At 39.2% G+C, this 7,055-nt stretch overlaps 1 long non-coding RNA gene across 1 annotated transcript; it reads left to right on the top strand.

Annotated features, from left to right (window-relative positions):
- Positions 1-4,617: 4,617 nt before the first annotated feature.
- LOC130979596 (uncharacterized) lies at positions 4,618-6,397 on the top strand. Its single transcript, XR_009086683.1, has 3 exons — positions 4,618-4,668; positions 4,757-4,885; positions 6,320-6,397. It is a non-coding gene; the product is annotated as an uncharacterized LOC130979596 (long non-coding RNA).
- Positions 6,398-7,055: the final 658 nt, after the last annotated feature.

Raw genomic sequence — 7,055 nt, 5'->3', positions numbered from 1 at the left:
TCCTTGGGAGGTTTTTCGGACAGAGTTCTATAAGAAATACTTTCCTAATTCAGTCAGAAATGCCAAGGAACTTGAGTTAATGCAGTTAAAGCAGGGACAGATGACTGTTGCTGAGTATACTAGTAAGTTTGAGGAGTTGTGTCGCTTTTCTCGTATCTGTCAAGGTGCGCCTGAAGATTTTGCTGAATGGAAGTGTATTAAATATGAAGGAGGTCTTCGGAGTGATATTCTGAGCTTCGTTGCCCCAATGGAGATCAGGGTGTTTTCTGAATTGGTGAATAAGAGTAGGGTGGCTGAGGATTGTGTGAGGAAGGCGACAGCAGAGAAAGGAAGTTTGAGGGTGCCTTTTCAGAGACCTTCAGGAAGGAACTTTGCTCCGAGAGGTAGAAATTTCAAGCGTGGAGGTTTTGTTCCGCAGCAGACTCAGGGTCAAGGTAATTACAGAAGGCTGAATACCAATGTTAATCAGGGAAGAAGGTTTGGGAAGCAGCCACAGCAGGATCTGAATTGTCAGAGGTGTGGAAGGTATCATCCTGGAGTTCCGTGCAGAGTAGGACTTGGAGTATGCTATTCCTGTGGACAGCCCGGACATATGGCCACCAATTGCCCGGAGAAGAAGAAGTATGAGTCTGGTAGGGTGCAGCAGCCGGGGAGAGTATACACCACTTCTACCATAGGTGCTGAGGGATCTGAGACACTGATTAGAGGTAATTGTGAAATGGCTGGTAAAATCTTAAATGCTTTATTTGATTCAGGTGCAAGTCATTCATTTATTGCATTTGAAAAGGCCCATGAATTAGGATTGAGAATGGTGGTTTTAGGTTATGATTTGAAAATATATAATGCTACTCATGAAGCTATGGTGACTAGGATAGGATGTCCACAAGTTCCCTTTCGAGTACAACAGCGTGAATTTGTGCATGATTTGATTTGTTTGCCTATGACTGGTCTTGATCTCATTTTGGGATTGGATTGGTTATCCAAGAATCATGTTTTGCTTGATTGTTCTGAGAAGTCAGTACAGTTTATGCCGGAAGGGTCAGAAGCACCGGTTGTGGTGAATAGTTACTATTTAAATTCTATGATAGTAACCTGTTCTGGAACTGAATGTCAGGGTATTATGTTATTAACTGCGGGAGTATCAGGTGATGATCAGAGTTTAGAGCAGATTCCGGTTGTATGTGAATTTCCAGATGTGTTTCCGGATGATATTAATGAATTCCCACCTAACCGAGAGGTTGAATTTGCAATCGAGTTGGTACCTGGATCCGGTCCAATTTCGATTACTCCTTATAGGATGTCACCTTTAGAAATGGCTGAATTGAAAGCTCAGCTGGAAGATTTGTTGGGTAAGCATTTCATCCGACCAAGTGTTTCTCCGTGGGGAGCACCAGTGTTACTAGTAAAGAAGAAGGATGGGAGTATGCGTTTGTGTGTCGACTATCGGCAGTTGAATAAGATCACTGTGAAGAACAAATATCCGTTGCCTAGAATCGATGATCTAATGGATCAGTTACAGGGAGCCGGTGTGTTTTCTAAGATTGATCTGCGATCCGGATATCATCAGATAAGGGTTAGAGATGAGGATATTCCGAAGACTGCTTTCAGGACGCGTTATGGTCATTATGAATATACAGTAATGTCTTTTGGGTTAACTAATGCCCCGGCAATATTTATGGATTATATGAACAGGATTTTCCGACCGTATCTGGACAAGTTTGTTATTGTCTTCATTGATGACATTCTTGTTTATTCTAAGACTGAAGAGGAACATACTGATCACTTGCGAACTGTGCTGCAAATTCTGAGAGACAGAAAGTTGTACGCTAAGTTATCTAAATGTGAGTTCTGGAAGAGTGAAGTGAAGTTTCTCGGCCACGTGGTAAGTAAGCAGGGAATAGCTGTGGATCCTGCTAAGGTTGAAGCAGTGATGAATTGGGAGCGACCAACTTCAGTGACAGAGATTAGGAGTTTCTTAGGTTTGGCGGGGTATTATCGCAGATTCATTAAGGGATTTTCACATCTCGCCTTACCTTTAACTAAATTGACTAGGAAAGATACGCCTTTTATCTGGACTCCAGAGTGTGAGGAGAGTTTTCAAGAATTGAAGCACAGGTTGACTACTGCACCTGTATTGGTATTACCTGAACCAAGTGAACCGTTTGAAGTGTATTGTGATGCATCTCTGAAAGGTTTAGGGTGCGTTCTGATGCAGCACCAGAATGTTGTGGCATACGCCTCACGGCAGTTAAGGCCGCATGAAATGAACTATCCGACACACGATTTGGAACTTGCTGCTGTTGTGTTTGCTTTAAAGATTTGGAGGCATTATCTCTATGGTGTTAAGTTTCATGTTTTCTCAGACCATAAGAGTTTGAAGTATCTTTTGAGCAGAAAGAGTTAAATATGCGTCAGAGGAGGTGGATGGAGCTTTTGAAAGATTATGATTTTGAATTGAATTATCATCCAGGAAAAGCGAACGTTGTGGCGGACGCTTTGAGTCGGAAGTCTTTATATGCAGCTTGGATGATGCTACAGGAGGAAGAACTACTGAAGGCATTTCAAGGTTTGAATTTAGGAATTAGAGAAGAATCTGGAATTTTGTGTTTGAGTCAGTTGCAGATTTCAAGTGATTTTAAATCAGAACTTCTGAAGGCTCATCAAGACAGTGAAGCGTTACGTAAAGTATTACCGGCAGTTGAACAGGGAAAACAGTTGAGAGTGTCAGAAGGCCAGGATGGTTTATGGAGGTTCAAGAACCGGATTATTGTGCCTAATGTTGGAGACCTGCGACAAAGTATCTTGAAGGAAGCTCATAAGAGTGGGTTCTCAATTCATCCAGGGAGTACTAAAATGTATCAGGATCTGAAAGTGATGTTCTGGTGGCCAGGGATGAAGAATGATGTGGCATTGCATGTATCTAAATGTTTAACGTGTCAGAAGGTTAAGATTGAGCATCAGAGACCATCAGGGACCCTTCAGCCTTTGGAGATTCCACAATGGAAATGGGAGAGTATCGCAATGGATTTTGTGATAGGTTTGCCTAGAACCCGATCGGGTTGTGACGCTATTTGGGTGGTTGTGGATCGACTAACAAAATCAGCTCACTTTCTTCCTATCCGAATAAGTTGTTCAATGGAAGAATTAGCTCGAATGTATATTAAAGAGATTGTCAGGTTGCATGGCGTGCCTTCTACCATTATATCTGACAGGGATCCTCGCTTTACATCAAGGTTCTGGGGAGCTTTTCAGCGTGCATTTGGAACTCAGTTAAGTTTGAGTACTGCGTATCACCCTCAGACAGATGGTCAGTCAGAAAGAACTATTCAGACCTTGGAGGATATGCTAAGGGCTTGTGTTTTGGACCAGCCTACGAGCTGGGATCGGTATATGCCATTAATAGAATTTGCTTATAATAATAGCTATCATGCGAGCATCGGAATGGCTCCATATGAGGCTCTGTATGGCAGAAAATGTCAGTCTCCACTGTGTTGGTATGAAACTGGAGAAAGAAGTTTGTTAGGGCCTGAGATGATAGCTGAAACTACTGAACAGATAAAGAAAATTCGTAGTCGAATGCTTATAGCCCAAAGCCGTCAGAAGAGCTATGCTGATCAGAGGCGAAAGCCTTTGGAATTTGAAGAAGGAGAACATGTCTTTTTGAAAGTTACACCAACCACTGGAGTGGGAAGAGCTATTAGGACCAAGAAACTGAATCCTCGTTATATTGGACCGTTTGAGATTCTGAAGAGAATTGGACCAGTGGCTTATAGAATTGCCTTACCGCCGTACCTTTCGAATTTGCACGATGTATTTCATGTATCACAGCTTCGGAAGTATACTCCTGATGCAAGTCATGTTCTAGAACCAGAACCAATCCAAGTGAGAGAAGATCTAACACTTCCAGTAATTCCGGTAAGAATTGATGACACTAGTGTTAAACGATTACGAGGAAGAGAAGTATCATTGGTAAAAGTAGCTTGGAGTCGAGCTGGTATTGAAGAACACACATGGGAACTCAAATCAGATATGCAAAAAGACTATCCACATCTCTTTTCAGGTAACTAGATTTGAATTTTGAGGGCAAAATTCTTTATTAGGTGGGTAGGATGTAAACCCCGGTTAAATTAGTAGATAATTAGTTAATAAATTAATTTTTAATAAGGAGGATTAGAAATGTGAATAGTATATTAAATTAGGATAGAGCTCATCGAAACGAGAATTTTGACACTAATTTTGAAGAAATCGGTCCAAGATTGGACCGAACGGGCCGAACCGGTTGAACCGGGCCCAAACCGGACCGTGGGCCCAACCAGACCAGCCCTTTAAGTAAAGGCCACGTCCTTCTTGTTCTCATTTTGGCTGCATCGAAGGGAAACAGAAGAGAGAAAAGGAAGGACGTCAAACCCTCCCGTTAACTTCCGTACACCGCAACTTCTCCGTTCGAGCTCCGATCGCCGCACCGTTTGCGGCCACGCGTTCACCGCGTTGAGCTCTACATTTCTACCGGAACAATTTCATAGGTAACTTGATATTCCACTTCAGTCTCTCATTTCCCCCAATTTTGAATTTTAAGTGGGAATGTTGAATTTCTTTGATTTCTGATGTTTTAAGATCCAATTAGCTTGAGGAAAACGTTTACTCTTGCTTATGTGAAGCTTGGGTAAGGTGAGGATACGATAATTTTATTTTAATTTCATTGAATTTGAGCTTTGAGTATTAAATTGGATATATATGTGTTATGAATGTGTATTAGGTTGTGAATAAATAATTGGAGCTTGAAATTGTGAATACTGGAACTTGGAGGAAGCGGATTAGTTGAAGTTTTGAGGGCTGTGTTCTTTTAGGAAAATTGTCTTGGAATAATACTTGGGAATCGGCTAAGGTATGGTTTAGGTTTCTTGTATTTAATATATAATGTTCTGTGAAAACTTAGGCTAGATGACCATAGGATAAGTTGGAATGCGGGTTAATGTTTAATGTTTAGTAATTTTTCGATGAATATTTGGTTGAAGTTTATTGGATAATTAGTTATTAATTTTGGATGGTGAATGTTATTATTGATGAACATGGTTGGTTTGGTGCTTGTTGATTAATTAATGATTCGGTGAATTATTGATTTGAGGTATTTTGTGTTAAAAGCCTAGGATTTGTGAACTATGACTCTTAGTTGAATTTTGGTTGTTGGATTTGAATATTGTATGAGTTTAATTGTTGATCTGAGGTAGATTTATTGTGGTGATTGTTATGATGATAAGGAAGGGTATGTTGAATTGAAAAGAATGCAGGTTTGGACCCGAAAAGGGTGGCAAAATCCGAGTTTTAGAGGAGATGCTGCCGAAATTTTATAGAAATTAGAGATTTTGTTTATATGATTATCTAAAAAGATTTAGATTCAAAGGGTATATGGTTTGATTTAGAGTTATTAAGAAAATGGGCATGTTTTAAGTTTGATTCATTTAGAAAAGAATGAATTATGTTTTGAATTGGAACTATTGATGGACGGAATGGGAGGTGTGATAGTGAAGGATAAGGATTGAATATGATTGATGTATGATGATGAATGAAAATGCGATTGAGAATGATGTTGATGTTGATGAATTATAATTGAATTATTTATATGGCTTATGAATTTGAATAATCTGAGATACGAGATTCCCTGGATTAAGTGCCGTGGCTTGCCACCATGTGTACTAGGTTGAAAACTTGATACTCTGTTGACCCTACGACGTAAGTGTGTGACCGGGCACTATATAAATTCCCGGGAATGTTACCCCCATTGAGTATTATTGATTATTTGAGAAAAAACTATGCATAGACTCTTGGGGATGCACGTCGGGGGACAGTCTAAGTACAATTCAGACTTGTCGGGTTGGCTGGATAACCGACAGATGAGCCTCATCAGCCATAGGACAGGCATGCATCATATGCATATTACTTGAATTACTTGCTTGTGTATTAACTGGGTGTGCTTAAATGTACTTGCCATGTTAAATGTATATTTGTTATTTGCAGTACTTGTAACCTTCTTGTGTTTGCCTTTGTTTGTTTACTTGTCTGTGAAAATGCATGATGTAGTTGGAGGTAAGGAGGAATGGCAGAATGGGATTTAGATTTAAGGTTAAGTTAAGTTAGGTTTAAATATCCTTAGTAAACCACCTTTTATGGCTTCTATTTAATACTTTAAGCTCTATAATCTGAGTGTCGGCGTTCTAGGATTGCCTCTGGCATTCCCAGGACCTTATATATTATGTGTGTGGCACCTTTACCATACTGAGAACCTCTGGTTCTCATTCCATACTATGTTGTTGTTTTTCAGATGCAGGTCGAGAGGCATCTCGTTAGGCGTCTGGACTCTTGAAGCGGAGTGGTTACTGGGTTATTTTGTTATGTTATGATGTATATATGTACTTAGCTTTCTCTCCACATAACTTATTCTTTTGATCCTCCTAGAGGTGTATGGAGAGGCAGAATTTTGTTTATGTACATTTAGGTTTTGGATATGTATATATATGTATATATGGGTGTATATTCTCCGGCCAGTCTTGACTTCGCAGGCTGAGTCAGGAGCTCGTTATTTTGTATCTTTGACTCTCTGTTCTTGTTTTGGGTTTCTTTACACTTGACAGCTGTAGCTTTCTTAGCATGCAAGTTAACTCATTTCTCGAGTGTTGCGCTTTTATATTCGCGATTTTTATTTCCTCTATTCTTCAAGGCTCCTAGAATATTATAATTCTTCTGCTATTATAAATATACATTTTATTTTAGAGGTCGTAATACCACACCACCTCTGCTTTACGACTTAAGCGTAAAGCTTAGTGTGGTAGGGTGTTACATAAATTACTATATATATCTAACATATTTTTTTACACGAAAATCTATTTTTTACTTGAAATAACATAATTTACAAAGACCAATTTTTTTCTTTTTAATTTGCTTTTTATTGAAATTCTGATGCGTCCTATTTATAAAATTATTTGTATATTCTAAAACTTTAAATTGATAAAAAAAACATATAAATAATTATATCTTTGATATTACAGTACCGAAATCAA

Source organism: Arachis stenosperma, chromosome 5 (genome assembly GCF_014773155.1).
Source record: "Arachis stenosperma cultivar V10309 chromosome 5, arast.V10309.gnm1.PFL2, whole genome shotgun sequence".
Classification (NCBI taxonomy): domain Eukaryota; kingdom Viridiplantae; phylum Streptophyta; class Magnoliopsida; order Fabales; family Fabaceae; genus Arachis; species Arachis stenosperma.
Note: the sequence above shows the minus strand (reverse complement) of the source record. Positions and strands in the feature narration are given on the sequence as shown.